This window comes from Pyrgilauda ruficollis, unplaced genomic scaffold, assembly GCF_017590135.1.
Source record: "Pyrgilauda ruficollis isolate IOZ18807 unplaced genomic scaffold, ASM1759013v1 scaffold20, whole genome shotgun sequence".
Classification (NCBI taxonomy): domain Eukaryota; kingdom Metazoa; phylum Chordata; class Aves; order Passeriformes; family Passeridae; genus Pyrgilauda; species Pyrgilauda ruficollis.
In genome coordinates this window covers 9,185,362-9,203,606 of record NW_024519207.1, presented here as the reverse complement: position 1 = coordinate 9,203,606, position 18,245 = coordinate 9,185,362, and positions in this window count along the sequence as shown.

The window sequence follows — 18,245 nt, the reverse complement described above, 5'->3', positions numbered from 1 at the left end:
TAACTCTTAGGCTATTATTATTTTGCTCAATTTAATTCTTTGTGGATGGAACCTATTTTATAATTAGGTGAGAGGTACTATATAAACTGGGTGAAGATGATGAAGAATATCTAAGAAATCCAATGCTAGTGGGCTTTAAAAAGCCCATACATTTATTTGAAAATAAAATTATAAACAAAAGGGCCCAAGCTCCTGTCTATCCACCTTCTAAAGTCATGTGTATTTTTCAATTTGGTTTAAGATATACTGTTGAAAAAAGAAACAGCTATACAGCAGAAGATAATACAAAATGTTATACAAATACAAATGCCTATGTTTCTTCATCAATAGTTTTGGATTTTTTTTTTTTTTTTTTTTTTTTTTTTTGGTGTAGAACCACTGGCGCTGAAGTAAGGACCACAAAATTTTCATGGAGGGTGGGGACAAATGCCATATTATTGTCTCTACAATTTCTCTACAATGAAAAATTTGCAAGTGTAAAGAGAAATATTAGCTCTGTGGTAAACAAACAAACAAACAAATAAAAAATGCTGACTTCTTCTTGAGTACTCTAACATTGGACTGAAAATTTTCACTTTAGGCTACCTTTTGTGAAAAATTTTGCTATCAGTTTTATTTGTTCTGGATGACCTACATTTACGGTGGTAAAACCTTTAATGTATAATCACATAATCATGTTTTCTGTACATGCCGCATATGTTAAGAATAAACTATTTTAGGTGCATATCAAAGCATTACAGTATGTTTATGGATTATTTCATGCTGTTAAGGTAAAGTTAGATTCCCTGTTTACTGTGGGTCCACTTGTGTGAAGGTTACAGAGGGAGCCTTTGAAATCTCTAAATATAGCTTAAAAGAGTTTCTCTACATCTAAAATGTCATGACATTAACATCCAGTATCTTGGGATGCTCCAAAGTTAGAAACTGGGAAACTGATCCTTTCCAGTGGTATAGAGTTCTAATTTCTAGCCTTACAACTATTCAAAGAAATGGACCTACCTTCTGACATTTTAGATAAAAAAAGGGTTTTTTCTGAATCCAGCTCATTCTGTATATTAGGAAGCCATATTTTCTGAGGAAGAATTACTGATTTAAGAAGGGTTAGAATGAATGACTTGGTGTTGTATTTAATTAAAAATAATAATAAGAAAAGATCCTACTCATTATTTACAAGTATTCTATAGTTCTGACTTTTATAAGAGGGTCATAAAAATTATATTAATTACTCAAAATATATAAAAAATATATTATAATCAAGTTCATGTTTACAAAAAATGGACCTACTTATGTAGTCCTGAGTGAATCTAGGGTTTGAAGATGCAGACATAAATGCTTTTTATGAGCAGAGAAAGGAGATTTTATTTGTTGCTATTAAGAAATAAGTTCAATTAAAGAGAATAATTCAGATGTAGTGTGTGCTCAGTTTTTCTTTGACCCAGTGCTCATCAGTAGTGATTGTCTGTTCTGGGTTTTTTTTTGGTGGTGAGACTGAATGTGTAATTAATTGCAGATATGAATATAAAAAGAAATTTACTTTCTCAGTGCTCTTCAGTAAAGCATTTCATTGAACTGGATGACAAATCAGTGTCTGAAGTTTTGTGTCACAGCCTGACTGCTTTTCCATTTAGGGCCTATTTCACACTGACTGAAAAATGGTAGAGTGGTTCAGCTCCATTTGCTGAATAACCTGGAGGTCCTTAGGGGGAAAGGGGAAAAATCTGCTGTGTTTCAGAGAGTGTTGGATCTAACTTGAATTCTTGGCATGCAAGTAGCCTATTTCTCTTGCTTGCAATAACTTACATTAAGCCTGGCTTTGATTATTGTGATGGGAATATCAGACACCTCCCCAGAGTAACATTTTGCAGTACAGCAGGAAAAAAAAGCAGTTATCTGTCTGTTTGCACAGAAAATTATATATACATTTCTGAGCTGGATCGATAATACTTCTTGATATTGCACACGCCAGTTTACGGAACAGAATTCAAAACCAAAAATTTCAGAATTTTCAAATGTACTACCATTTTTCTGCCTGAATATTTTGGAAAGGCCTTGTTTTTAAAATATGAATTTTCACAGCATTATGACCATCATGTCATGGATGACTATGGGACAAAATGGAGAAAACCAAGATCTTTTATATTAATACAGTCCAACATAATTTCAGAAACTTATCTACAAAAGTTCATTTTAATTTATACCAACTTCACTATTTCCTACATAATGTCTGCAAAAAAAAGCATAGTATATGTGAATATATAGGCATGTTAAAAAATTGCACATAAAAGGCATAGAAATAGACACATATATCAACTGCTTTAATGTACAGCAGTTTTAAGAAATTCTATGTTATATCTATGGTTGATTATGTAGCAAAATAGACTGCAATATTTTGTTTACATGAAATCTAATTTAATAATGATCTACAAAAATAATCATCACTAACAATGACAACTCAGGAAAGACCAGCATTTGAACTGCAGAAAAACTGGAATATTTAGAGCTGGAAAAATCAAGAAACATTTGAATTTAAGTGAGTAGGAAATGCTTGCTAGATAGTGAAAGCATGCCTGGTTCAATAAAACTCAGATGTCAGTTGAGCTGTTTTATTTTCCTTTTGCACTTTCTCTTCCTCCCTCTATTACCTTATTTCATATTGTCTTCTTTCTAAATGTGAGGTTCTAAATCAGTTATTCTTAGTCATCTAGCAGTTCCACAAGACTCTTAGAGAGGTAAGAATGGATAAAATTGGATAGACTTTTTTTTCTCCAGCTTTTGCTTCTTGCTGACAGATGTTGAACATGATCTGAAGTGAATTTTAACCCTAAAGAAGTTTTATAGAGAAATTCTGAGATAACCTTCTTATAATGAGTTCATTGTTAACAATTCTAAGCTGTACTTTCACATTATCTATCATGGCTTATAGACAAAGAATCCTTATAATTCTCTCCAGCCAATTCAGCAGATCTGACAGTGTTTTAGCTGTGGTGATGTGTTTTTCCATGTAATTGGAGCATGGAAGCATCCTTCACTGATATTTTTTGCTCCTGGGAGGCCTTGCATAAAAAGAGGATTGATCAAATGGTCTCCTACAGGGGTGCCATTGCTTCAGGCTGGTCATTTAGGGTGGCCAACCTTAATATAAGGCAAATATGGGGCAGATAAAAATAAAAAATAACAAATGAAGGTAGCCAGAGGCAGAAAAACAGCCAGTTCATTCTTCTGTTATAGCTGTGCTTCAAGCATCAGTGCTTGTAAGAAGCTCCAAAGTGGCCCTAGGATGAAGCTCTGTAATTGCAGGCAAGCAAGGCACAGATGTTAGTTTTTATTAAATATCAACAGAATTTGATACTGCCAACAGCCCATTGCTAAAGGAGAAAGGAGGATAGGAAGGAAATTCCTTCTTTGAGATGATTTCATGCTTACTGTCCTTCAGACCTACCCATCAGACCTGTCATTATGCTCTGTGTGCCTGACAGTCAGGCTAGATATGAATACCTTGATAGCTTTATGCACTTGAGTTCTGTGTATAAGCTTTTGCTCATGAGAGGCAGTAGGCTGCCCTGCCTGGCTCCCAGCTGTTATTACTGAAAGGTACAATTTCCTCTTAAGTCCAGTGGTATCTGTCGTCCTTATGGATACATTTTTACTTCCTTGGAATGCCTCAAAAGTCATTAGACACTAACATTTAGGCAACTGAATCCTTCTCAAAATTCTAAATGGATTCCTTGAGTGGGTGAAGGCATATATTAGAGACGCTGATAACTGTGCAGCAAAATGGTCCTCTTTCCTTTGTCCTCACAATGAAATGAAGAAGATTTAAAGAAGGAGGCAAAAACATTGAGCCCCTATCTTCTTTCTGATCATTAGCACTTTGTAGTGGCTTTTTTAATGAAAAACAAGTTGTTAATTTAATTTAGAGAGAGATATTATTGGGTTCTGGTAATTTGCCATGACATGGCTTTATCCAGCTGCAGAACGGATTTGTTAAGGCAGATTTACTGATGCACTTGGACTTCTCTATATTTTACTCAGTGGGTACAAGTGAGGTTTAAGAACATCTCTAAGATCTCAAATCTTCTTCCCCTTCACTAAATTCACTGGACCAAACTAGTAATTTAGAAATACCAGTCTTGTTCATTTAGGTCATCCCTCTCTTCAGATTATATGAATAGCACTGTGTTCAGAACTTTCCCTAAGATCATGCAAAAAAAGAATTTTATATAAAATTATTTTACTTTGTGCAATTCAGAACATTACAATATTGAATTGCAAAGCATTGATGACAACTTAATTGGTTTTAACTTGTCAATGCACCCACACAGTTCTTTATTTTTTCAGATTGACCACATACAAGCTGCCTTTATGCTGAAGGATCCCACCCCGAAGTGGCTACTCAAGAGCCATTACTCAAAGGTAATTGTAGAGTTCAAAGGTATTCAGTGCTAACAACAAAATCCCTCCCACCTTTGCCTCCCCTCCAGTCCCCCAAGGTGCTACAGGAAATGCTAGCAGCAGAGATTGTCCCAGGAGACATTGCTTTGCTTTGCAATGTTCATGCCAAAAGACAGCATTATTCTAGCCTGAAGTTCTCTTTTATGACATGTACAGATCAGCATAAAGTACTCTGCAAAATTAATTGAATTCTCCAATAATTGTTCTAAAGCCAAATACCATACAGAGCCTTAAGATATATATGCATTTTCAAATGTCTTTGTAGCCTGATTTGGACCATTTACCTCACGAAATCTCAGCTAAAGGCTGAGTGCATTAATGAAACTGCGATTCAATGTACATTTTTTTTCTTTTCTGCTTTTCTTTTTTTTTTTTTTATGTGGATGCTTTTGTTTTCTGCTACAGTGAACACGTTTCCAAGGTTTACTTGATTTGTCCACCTGTTGGTGACAATATGAGCAAGGATGGGGAATAACAATGAATAGATATGAAGAGAAAGAGAATTGTGTCGAAGAAGATTAGGGAGAAGTATACAGACACAGCAAATCCAGTTTGATAGTTCTAGGAGATTTAATAGAGCAAGGAAATCAAAGTTTAGTCTTACAAAGCTGTCTAAACTGGGGGCAGTATTCCTCTGCTGTGTTCTGGCTCCTACTGCACAGGTTCTCTGATTCCATCCCACACTGAGGGGGTCTGCTGTCAAGGATGTTGTGTCAAAATTAATGAATGAATTCACTTTCATTTAGTATGAAAAATGGATATATCTTCTAGAACATACTGAGAGATGAGACTGGTCAAAACCAGTTTGGACCAATGAAGATACATTGAGTTGAACATTGGAGCACTCAGAGGATCACAAGGAGTTCAGCTCCTGATGACACAAAAAGATTGAGAGATGTGTTTCTTCAGAGATAAATTCTAGAATGGATCTGAGATATTAAACAGTTGATTTGGTGGTGAAAAAATAAGGGTAATTTGTGCATAGTAAGAATTTTAGTTGGAACAGTCCTTGTTATATGTTATTCCTCCCATCAGTGGCAGGAATTTGAATGTAAAGTACCAGAAATTATGGACTATATTTACATTAGTAAATAATTCAATCAGTAGGGAAGGAGCAGCAGATCAAAGCGGGACATGTTGGAATTTATGTCATACATGAAGTCTGGAGTTTCAGCTCTACACTGGATTTAACATGATTTCCCTGACTAAACATATCAGCTCTGTGTATGGCTCGAATCAGCCAAAAGGATCAGTCACTGTGTCACATCCTTCTGTTTGTCATGACATGAAGGTACATTTGATGCATACATCAAGCCACCATTTTTATTTAGATTTCTGTTAAAGAAATCAGCTTTGCAGTGACTGAAGCTACTTTGAGCTGCATTGCATGTTTTGCTCTAGAACAACAAGCAATAGAATAATTTCTTAATAAATTAATAAAAATATATCTGTTGTTCATATACCGCAAGATGTGTCTAGTTATAACTCCAACTTCAATGAATTTATATTCAATATTTGATTTTTCTCCATGTGTCTATTCTACCCCAAATAAAATATTAAGTACGTAACAGGTATTCCATAAATGCAAACCTTTATAGACTCATAGGATCATGGGCTGGAAGGGACCTTAATTTTTTTATTTTCCACCTCCCTGCTGAGTGCAGAGATGCCACCCTGATACAGAAGCATTTTATAAATGTAAATTTTAACTGGGGTTATGTTAAACAATTTTTTTAAATTTCCCTTGCTTCATCTCTTTGTGTGTATGCATATAGTGTTTTTACACACTTTTTAAAATTAAGAATTAATTAAATTTTTCATTTGAAAGAAAAACTGTACTATGTGTTGCTAGTACTGTTAAGTTACAGATGTAGCAGAAGAGTAAGCGGTAATATTATAGGTTCATGCTTTTAATTTATTAATTTAGCAATTTTATTTTTCAGTGCTGTATGTTTCTCTCATATTTTGCATTCTAGATGTTTTACTATGCTGTTTTCCCCTTCTTTTTAAAGCACCACTAATTCACCTCAGTGCAGCAATAATCAGTAACTGGGAAGGAGTTTGGAAGGAGAGGGAGGGAAAAATAGAGCTATTGAAGTAAATGAAGCATTACCCATGACTGCTGCACAAGCCAGTGCCTGTTTCTCTACTAGCATCATATCCCCTCTTCTGAGCATTTGAATGATAACTCATTTCCCAGATCATTCCATGCTCAAGGGCACTACTTACCTTCAACAGAGAGAGAATTAGCACTGACTGTTATAATTTTGGAAATACATAGCAATCACTTATGACAGAAACTCAGATTTCAGAATCCATTAATGAAGAATGACAGATCTGAGCTCAGAGATGGTGGCCCAGAGCTGCTAGATTTGCTGTTCTACACAACTGGTTCATGGAATCCCTATGTAGATCGTGTTCCCCTTTCTTTTTCTGTCTTTTTCCTCCTTTCCACTAGTATTTATGATTTGATCCTCTTAGCCTCTCAGCTGTATTACCCTTTTTGTTCATTGCATTGCTTTCCTTACCATTCTGTTTGGATATTTTTTTGACTCATCATATCTTAAAAAAGAAAATGCTTAAATGAACTATGTTTTACAGTTGCTTTGCACTAGCATGAACTCTTTGTTTTTCTTGTATGTTGTCCAGATAGCTGCTTTTGTTTTATTTCATAGAATCATATTCATAGAACAGCCTGGGTTCGAAGGCACCTAAAGATCATCTAGCTCCAACCTCCCTGCTGTGGACACGGCAATATTTCAGTTGACCAAGTTACTCAGAGCTCTATCTTTGATCCTCTGTATTTCAAAATTAAAATTTATTTTACTTTGAAGGTCTTAAGGATGTATGAAAGCCATGTGTAGGTGTAACTAACCATGTATTTACACTGTTGGGGGTAGCATAACATTAATAAAACTTCTTTTGGAATTCTGCAATTTGTGATAAACCAAAAAAAAAATAATGTTAAAGCTCACTTCTAAGTACACATACTCTCTAATGACATTTATTTTCAAACTGAATTACATAAAATCTAAACTCTGAGCCTGATGTCTCTCTCTCTCTGAGTAAGTTTCATTTTCACATACTATTAGAAAGATATTTTTAACTGGAAAAAAAAGGCCTGAAGCAATGTCTGAGAAATATCATAGATAAAGATCTAAATTGTTTAGAATTAATGTTTACTTGGCACTAGTACTTTTCTTTCTGAAGGAATCTCGGAGACACTTGTGTTTAAAACACTTATGATTAGAGATTATTTTATCATAAATGTGCCAGTCTCATGCATACAAATTTCTTTGAGCTAGGGACACACAGCAGAATGATTTACAGCTTGACTTCATGGCACTGACCACAGCCCTCGGAGACTAGTGGTTCCACCAGTTTTCAATGCACACTACTTATCTCTTCCACACTTCCTCATTTTGTGTATGAAGGTGATATGGGAGAGTCTTGAAAACCTTACTAAAGTTGAAATAAGCATCAGCCACTTCTCTCACTGCCCCCTGCTACCCCTTTGCTACCCCGAGTTGAACTAGTCCTTTTGTTGTGAAGGCTACAAGGTTGATCAGGCATGACTTCCCTGTTGTAAATCCATGCTGACCAATCTTATCACTTCCTTTCCTTTAACACATTTGGGAAAAGTTTCCAGGGCTATTTGCTCCATTGCATTCTCCAAGACTTAGGTGCAGCTGACTGAATTATAGATCTCTGAACCCTACTTACCTTTCTTGAAGGCAGGGGTGACCTTTGCTTTCTTCCAACCCCTAAGGAACCTCCACTGATCATCATGACCCTTCAAAAGTAATTGAGATTGGCATTACAATGACATCAGTTTCCTCAGAATTTGTAGGTGCATCCTACAAAAGAAAGGCTTCAGTGACTGGAAAATGAAATATCACACCCATTTAAAAAAAAGGGTTAAAAGGAGGGTGCTGGCTGTCAGTGTCATCTCAATATGTAGAAAGATAATGGAACAGAACCTCCTGGAAGTTATGTCAAAACATATGGAAGATGAAGATGTGATAAGAAACAGCAAGTATGGTTTCATCAAGGACAAATTCTGCCTGATGAATCTAGTGGCCTTCTAAAATGAAGTAACTGCTTTTGTAGACAAGGGAAGTCATTAACAGATATTATCTATCTGGACATTTGTAAGATCTTTGATATGGTCTCCCACAATAATCTTGCCACTAAATTGAAGATAAGGGTTTGATAGATGAACTGTCACATGCATAAGGAATTGACTGGATGGTCACATGCAAAGACTTGCAGTCACATGTTGAATGTTTAAGTGAAAACAAGAAATGAGTGGTCTCCCTCATAAGTCTGTATACTGGCACAAAACCCATTTAATATCTTCATCAATATATAGAGGAGTCAAGTGCAACCTCAGCAAGTTTACAGATGACAGTGAGTGGTACACTTGATACATGAGGGATGCCATCCAGAGAGACCTTGACAATATTGAGGACTGGGCCCAGGCGACTCTCATGGTGCTCAACACGGCCAAGTGAAAGGTCCTGTCTCTGGATCAGGGTAATCCCCATTACCAGCATGGACTGGGGATGAATGGATTGAGAGCAGTCCTGAGGAGGACTGGTGGATGAAAAATTGGTTATGAGTTGGCAATCTGCACTTACAACCCAGGGAACCAACCCTGTCCTGGACTGCATCAAAAGCAGTGTGGCCATCATGGCAAGGAAGGGGATTCTGCCCCATTGTTCCTGTTCTTGTGAAACTCCACTTGGAGAGCTGCATCCACCTCTGGAGTCCTAGCAAGATGAAAGACAAGGATCTCAGAGTGGGTCCAGAGGGAAGAGGGGAGACTTAGATTGGACACAGGGAAGAAATTTTTTTATGAAGAGCATGGCCCCAGTTCTGCACAGCAGCATCCATCCTACGGACCTCCAACCAGGCTGAGGTCTCCTTTGAGCTGGAGTAGCTGATCCAGATTTTCTTGTTCGCATCTATACAAAATGCTTACCCTTTGTGATCTGCTCTAGATCCAGTATTTACATTGGGATCTCCATTTCCCTGTTGAAACTTTGTGTGACCTTCACCAGTCAGGAGTCAGCTGGAGCAAGAGCTCAACACCCTTCAATCAAGTTTCTGAAGAAACTGAATTCTGCTTTCTAAGGAGGGGTGTGAAATTACCAAAGCTGTCTTGAATAAGAAGAAAAGTGACATATTTTATCATTGACTCCAACACTTTATATTGGCATAAGAGCACTTGTTGTCTACCTACAACAGACTAACAGAAAAATGAAAGACAGAAAAAAGACAGGGATTATCCACAGAAATTGTAATTGCTTTAAAAGGCTGATTTAATTGCTAATGAAAAGTAATGCCATGGTGCAGAAGAACTATTGTTTACAAATTTTGCCACTTAGGTTTGAATTTTGAAAACTTCCTGCCTTTGTATTATTAGTTGTCATGCATGATAATAATCTTCAAGAAACCATTAAAAAAATTAGGCTGATTTTGAATGCAGTTAAATAATGCTTATTTGGTGTTCCCTCCTTACACATATGCTCTTCCGGTTCTTTAATGTTTGTGGAGCAAATGAAGAATTTCTAAACAGTGCCAGAGGGACATTGTGCTAATTCTTTGAGAAAGAAAATCCTTACAATTTTAGTATGCCTTAAGCACTGCTGTTTTATGATAAGGTCTTTGTAGATGTGCAATAAAAATAATGGCTTATTTAAAATACTATCAAAATACTTGGTTAGGAAATGAAAACCCCAGTTCTTAATGCATTGTATTTATATGAGTGAATGTTCTTATTCTTCCTATAAAGGATTGCAATGTACACATGGGTACTGTGTTATGATGTTTTTTTTTTTTTTTTTTTTTGTTTTTTTTTTTTTTTTTTTTTTTTTTTTGTGTAACTGTGTTTGAATATAGAAATATGGCTTGGATTAAGCGCCATCCCTCTCTGAAAGAGTTTTTTTCTGAGAGGAGGGTGAATATGCTTTGGGGTGAACAAATACCACTGAGATATCTGTTTTAAATTCAAGCATGAATACAAATGCATGAATAGATATATAACATGTAAAAGTATGTTCTAGTAAGTATATTAATTATTTTTGAAAGGAGTTAATAATGCCCAGAGCTGAATAGATTATTTTAAAAAATCAGGATAAGTAACCTAAGATTTTTGTTGCAGATATTGTATTCTATTGCATGTTCTTTGTCTATCAGTATCAGAAAAGGGTGTTGATGGCACGCGGCACTAATATAGAGAAGGAACTGAACAGTTTACTTTCCAGTGGCTGCTTTTGGCTGTACTAAAACACTTGAAATGTATTCAGGTAGTAACTGAAAAGGGAGTGCAGGGATTTATTTGACTGTCCAGGGAAGAGGAGTTCAATTATCTTGTGGATCTCTCATCATATGTGTAAAATATGGGTGTAAAGTAATGTGATCAAAGCTGAGCAACATCATCCCAGCAGCACTGTGACAAGAGCTTTAGATATAGCAATATGCTATATATCATAATTTTTTTCCCCACTAAAACCTAATGGGATAGTATAGCTTTTGATCTCTGCTGATAAGGCCTTGTACGCATCCTGTATAACAATGTGTATTTTGAGTGTGTTGTCCTTCTGGCCTATATAAATAAATATTTTGAAGGCAGATATGAGTGCCCTCATTTCAAAAGTTTCCTTTTTTTTCAAGCAGAACATTTTTTCAGGCAGTAAGGTCCAGGGTTTCTGGTAGAGATTATATGCTGAACTGGAATGTTTTCCTTACCTCTGCTAATTTCAATATAGTAAATTTTAGCTATATTCGAGTGTTTTAAAAAAATGCCACTCTTGATACATCTGATGTATTATTGTAGGTTGTTATAAATTCTGCCATGCATCCATACAATATTTTTTAAAGTCACTTATGTCACCAGCTAAAATATGAATTGCCTGTATCCTGATGTTTTCCACAAATGATGGCTTGCAGTAATCCATTTATAAGTCCATCGAGCCTTCAGCCAGATGTTATGTTGCCAACAGTTTCACTGGCTCCTCCAAATGCTGTTATCATTTTCCTGACCTTTCTGGTGCAACACCTTTGAACCTATTGATTTGGTATATTATAATGATTCTACTCTTGTGAGGCAACAGTTACTGCTGTTCTCTGGATATTTTCAGGTAGAGTGTTTTTCCACATGACTGTGTGAACAGTATTTTCCTGTGGTGAAATGATTTTTTTCTCCTCGTTCAACGGCTTTTTGTGAGCCAGAATTACAAAATTAACATCTGAAGGGCTAGTATTTTTTTCAATGTCTCATTAATCTTGTGGGATAAATGCTTGGCAGATTCCAAAGTCAGAATATGTTAAAACAGAGACAGTTGTAATATGGTATTAATATAAAATGTAGTAAGAATTTAATTTTTTTGAACATATATGCTAATGCTATACTGAAAATGGCAAGTACTATTAGGCTCAGAGAATTAATGCAGAGAAACAGATTGGATAAGTAGTGGAACTGCCCAATTTTTTGCATGATATTTTAGGGAGCCAAATTCACTTTCCTAATTTCCCATGAAAAAGATGGCTTGATGCTTAACTAGCTCTGTCACACAATTACAGAATTTCTGAGGTGGGAAGGGAACTCTGGAGTTCAGATTGTCCATCCCTGTGCTCAATGTGGGTCAGCTGCAGCAGTTTGCCCAAGGAGTTTAAACTCACTAGCCATTCTTTGAGGCTAACTAGATCTTCCTATCTGCAATTCAGTACTTCAAAAGATTAGACTCCTCTGTTAGCAATAATTTGTACTATGCCACCTTTTCCTATTGTAGTTAGATATGGGTAGTTTTAATATTTCTTCTGTGTTTGTCATATAGGGAAACTCAATGAGCATAGTAGCAATCAATTTAAAGTAAATAGATATCTCTGACAGTTTAAAGGAGTCCCAAAGAGGATGACAAGAGATTGGTACAAGACAATAAATAATTTATAGCTGAAGAAAATTAATCAAGAACCCCAATTCCCTCTGTCCCCACACGCAGGTGCTCAATTACAGTACCTCTAAGAAGAGGCAGGAGACCAATAACCAAACATCTGTGACATAAATGAATTTAACTATTAGGGAAGAAAATCTTGAAGCATATAAACACACTAAAGTAACCAAACCAAATTACAATACAATGTACGTTTGCTTTCTATAATGTCTTTCATTATACTATTTCCCAGAACTCTTCACATAATTAAATAATATAAATGTTATGGAGTGTAAGTGAAATACAGCAGCAATAGAGAGATTTTCTAATGGAGGCAGAGAACATAATTATAAGCTATTGCAAACAGTAAAAAAAAATTGGAAAAAGAGAAGAATTCAGACAAAGATAACCGTGAGACTCAGTTTCAGAAATCTGGTGTATGGGGGACAGATGGGCTCCACTTGTCAGCAAACAGCATCTTCAGTCATAAATTTGTTAAGCTGGTGAAGACAACTTCAAACTGGAATTGCTGTGGGATGGGAATATCAATCTATCCCACTCATACCAGTTTGATGCCAGGGCCAACAAAAGATGCCCAGAGCCTGGAGAGGGATCACAGGTCAGCAGGAGAGCACATGAAAGGTAGCAAATAGTAGTTGAAGCCACTCCAGCCAGTGAGTCATCTTCATCAGAATCTAATTTAAAAGACTCTAAAAATGTGCATGGAGCATGGAGAATAAGCAAAAGGGGTGACGAATATGCATACACTTACAAGGCACACTGGCATGGCTCCTATGACTGCAGTGTAAGGATACAGTCTCTTTAGGAAGGAAGGCAGGAGCACAAGGAAGGGGTGTTGTCCACTGTATCCATAACCAGCTGGAGTGCATGGAGCTCCGCCTGGGGATGGATGAGGATCTGACTGAGAGCTTATGGATCAGGAATAAAGGGAAGGCAGGGACGGGTGGCATTATAGTGGGGATCAGCTACAGGCTGCCCTATAAGGAAGACTGAGTAGATGAGACTCTTAATGGACAAATAAGTCCAGCTGCACGTTTACAATTCCTGGTTCTCATGGGAGATTTCAGCCACCCTGATATTTCTTGAAAGAATAGCACAGTCAGGTCTAAGAAACCCCTGGGGTTAGCGGAAAGCATTGATGATAACTTTTTTCTCCAAGTGATAGAGAATTCAGTGAGGTGTTATGCCGGACTTTGTTCTTTTCCAAAAAGTAGGGGCTGGTGGGGAATATGAATCTTGATGGCAGCCTGGGATGCAATGATCACGAAGTAGTGGAGTTTAAGGCCCTTTGGGCAGTGAAAAGGGTGTGCAGCAAGCTCACTTCCCTGGACTTCAAGAGAGCACACTTTGGCCTCTTCAGTGATCTGCTTGATCTACCATGGGATAAAGCCCTAGAGGAAAGAGAAGCCCAAGAAAGCTGGTTAATATTGACAGATCTCCTCCTCCAAGCTCATGAGAGCTGCATCCCAACAATAACAAAGTTGGGCAAAACAAACAGGAGGCCGGCATGAGTGAAAATGGACCTGTTAGAGCACGTCCAGAGGAGAGCCACTAAGTTGATCACAGAGGCAGAGCACCTCTCCTACACAGACAGGCTCAAAGAGCGGGGGCTCAGGGACTCCTTATAGCAGCCTTCCAGGTAACCAGAGGGATCCTACAAGAAATTGAAAGAGGGACTTTCTACAAATGTATGTAGCAAAAGGATGATGTGTAATGGCTTTAAATTGACAGATGGTAGTTTTATATGAGGTTTGGGAAGAAAATCATTGCTGTGAGGGTGGTGAAGCACTGGAGCTGTTATAGATGTCACATCCCTGGAATTTTTCAAGGCCAGGCTGGATGGGCATCTGAACAATCTGCTCTAGAGGAAGGTGTGCCTGTCCAGAATGGGGACTTGGAATAAGATGATCTTTAAGGTCCCCTCCAAACCAAACCATTCTATGAGTTTAATAGGGGGAACAGGAAGAGGAGTAAATAGATATGTGACATCCCTGAAGAGTTTTGGAAATAGTTGCCTTCCTCATTACTAGTTTTCTTCATTTTGATGCCTGCACAATGCAGATTAAATAAGTGAATTGAATTAACAAACCTACCCCAGTTTAAAGGACAGACGAGACTAAACAGTGCAGTTCAAAATGGTTTCTAAAATGATTGTTGATCCCTATACATGCAGGAATAGTCCTTTCTATTCCATATTTACCTCTTTTGTTTTATAAAGCAGTAGTGCATGAATCCTACTGGAACAATGCCTGTGAGTTTTGAGACTCCCAGGGCTCATTCAGTGTGTTGCTCATCTGATTGCTTCAACATTAAACACACAGTTTGGCTTGTTGCTACTGCTGTAGAAGATCATTTCTGTTTAACTCCTGACAAATGAGATAGCTAATAGCTTATGTAACATAGTTGGATTTACTCACCTATTTTGATTTTTTTTCTATTGACTAAGGAATAAGCTAGTCAGAGCTATGTTTTTTGATGTATCTTGACTTTATACAGATATACATATATGTAATTAAAGTCAAAGTTTATTTCCTAATTTCTATCAATTATGCCATTTATGATTCTATTTTGCCAAATAATACTTTGGCAGGTTCTCCAGAAGCACTCCATAAGACTCAGTGATGTATCATTTTTCTTTGCATGGGTATTTCTCTGTCCAAAATACTTTTTCCTACTCTTCTCCTTTTTTATCTAATAACTGCATGGAGGTGGGCAATTCCCTTGTCTGGTGAGATATAATTTTTTTCATTTTTTTTGAAGGCTGCCAGAATGAATCATCCCTCTTGCTTCCCATTATAGCTTATAGAACTATTATTTTCCTTTTATGCAAAATGGGGCTTTAGTTGTCATCAAAATCTTGTTATTGTAGTGATGTAGTCAAAAGATTTATTTTTATATTATTCAGTTCCTGAATCTAACTAACAGATTCATTTGAATGAAAAAGGATTCTAACCAGTAGCTGAGGGTACAAGACCCAATTCCTTATGTTTGACAGAAATGATAGTCAAATAAAAATCATACAGAAAAAGGATAAACTACTATCAGGACAGATTATTTCTGAGGAGTGCAATTGACCATCAAGGATGAGATTCAGCAGACACGGGTCTCCTATATTAATAGATTTCATGTCCACAGGAGATTCTAGATTATTTTGTAATTGTGTTTTAAAATATATTTTATTTATAATTTTATTTATAATAGGCATTCCAGAATGCAACTTAGCAGCCTCCATATATCCTTTACTTTATCAGGATAATTTTTTTTTACCTGTTTTAGTAATGTCAATAATGTTTATTTTTCTGAATGATACATACCTCTTACCTTTCAGAATGTAGATCTGCTTATGCTGCAGTTGTTTAATTTTTTTTAGTCTTTTGTGTTGCTCTGTGTAAATTTGCTACATGTTGAAGAGTATGTAATTTCATAATTTAGCCTTTTTAATCCAGTTACCAATAAATCAATTTTAGCTGATTTCACCTAAATATAAGAAAAATAATATTTTAATTTTATTTGGCTTTTTCAAGCAATGTTTCAGTGCCTTTTGTGTATGAGCTTAAGAATCTATTGTGGCTTATATGTATTTTGAGATTCTAAATGGTTGTTTAGCTACAGAATTTTTTTACATGTGAGAACTTTTCAAAATTAGTCCTCAAAATTTAGTTTCAAGGGGTACTAGTCATCAGAAAAAAGACTCAGGAAGTGTAAAAAAAAATTGTATGTAGTTTTAAGCATAGGTCCAGGCACTTTTCCAAATGGCATGGGTCCATTTTTGAGTGATTTTGAAATGCCCTAGAAGCTGATGTCATGGTTTTATATATATACACATATATATATATATATATATATTCCAAAAGGTCCTTAGGTGATGCCATATGGAGTATGAAGCAGATAATTTGATCTATTTTGTAGAGCTGTATACCAGATGCTGAATGTGGCTCTGTTACATTCAGAACTGAACAATAGGTATTTTAGGACTAAATTTAAGTCAGTCATATAGAGTGTAATGAATTTAAACTCTATGGAGTGCTTGCCAAGGAGCATGCATTCTCCTTCCACTCTCTCTACTGAACACTGCAAATGTACACTGCAGCCAGTATTATTATGTAAAGAAACTGTTGCTTAGTGTTCACTATATGTAAAAATATTGAAAATTCAATCTTCAAGTCCAGCCTTCAAAGTCCTTGCTGTTATCATTTCTTCTTTTTGTGCACACTCAGTACTGCTCAGGCTAAGATCCCCCACCTACACCTTCTTGGGATCTAAGACATAGGAACTAAACAAAGTTGAATTAAGCATGTAATACAATGCTGCTAAATCTTCCTTCTTTTTAAAATCTGACCAGAATAATTTTTTCCTTCCCTTCTCATTCTCTTCTCTGGTAGGAAGGGCAATCACTTACAGAAACAGAAGGTCTTAGTCCTTATGATTTTTTTAGTACAAAAGATATGAATCCTAGCATTGTCATTTGCCAGGAGGGCCACTTAAAACCTCAATTTATAGAGGGTGCAACAAAGGGTGAGTCAGGTGGAGTTGTGTGGAGACATAGATCCATGCTCCTGTTGATACTGTACCACTGTAACACTGCAGAACTATAGGTGATGTGCAGGATCAGGAAGAGCATTCTAAGGAAGAGTAACTCCATACTACAGTTATTGAAGGCTTCCCCTTCCAGGGGATCAAAATGTATTATTTTCTGACAGTTTTTGTTTATGTGTGGAGGTGGTATAACTCCGGGCAGCAGTCAAGCCCCATGCAACCTCTTGCTCAATTCCCCACCAATGGGACGGGGGAGGGAATTGGAAGTATTAAAGGTAGAAAACTTGTGGGTTGAAATGAAGAGAGTTTAATAGGGAAAGCAAGAACAGCGCACACACAAGCAAATCAAAACAAGGATATGACTCACCTCTTCCCATGGGCAGACAGATGTTCAGCCATCTCTAGGAGAGCAGGGGCCCATCACACATAACTGTGACTTGACACCATCACTCCAAATGTCCTCTATTTCCTCCTTTTACCCCTCTCAGCTTTATGTACTGAGCATGATGCCATATGGTCTGGAACGTCCCTCTGGTCAGCTGGGATCAGCTGTTACTTTTCAACCTCCCTTACACCCCCAACTTCCTCACCAGCATGACAGAAAAGGCCTTGGCTCTGTGTAAGCCCTGCTCAGTGAGTCTATTCTGGTCAGAAGCTGCACAGTGGAATAGTCATTGGGAAAGCATACAAAAAATTATGAATGAAGAAAAGAGAATTCCTTAGGGTAAAAAGGTTTAACACTTGTTATTTCCACAAGCACTGTTCCTTCTTCCAAAGTGTAAATATACCTTAAGCCCTATCCAAGATATCTCATTCTTTGAAAAAAAGCAATAATTGCAGTCTAGATCCAGGAATGAATCCAGACATGAATCCAAAATGAAGAAGGGTGCCTAGGTTTTTGAGTCTCAAGTCCAGACACAGCATTTAATTCCAGGCAAGTTTAGTGATCAGCATTTCCTTGGTTCTTATTTTTGGCTTCTTATTCATCATATGAGTTTATTTTCATTATCCTTCTTCATTCCTCCTATATAGGTTATATGTGTTTACCTAGTTCTAAGATTAAAATTTCGTTCTGGGAACCAGGCCTAAATTTACCTGCTATAGTGTATCCAGGTTAGTTAGGCACTATTATTGCATCTGGTCCTCACTGGCATGGCTTATGACACAAAAGAAGCAGTATAGAAAAGTTTGTCCTCACAATGTTTTGTGAAGGTGGACAATGCCCTCCTGTTTTGCAAGGGTGATTCATAATACCTAGCTTGTGTTTTTGAAGTTATTGAACTACATTTTGACTCATCT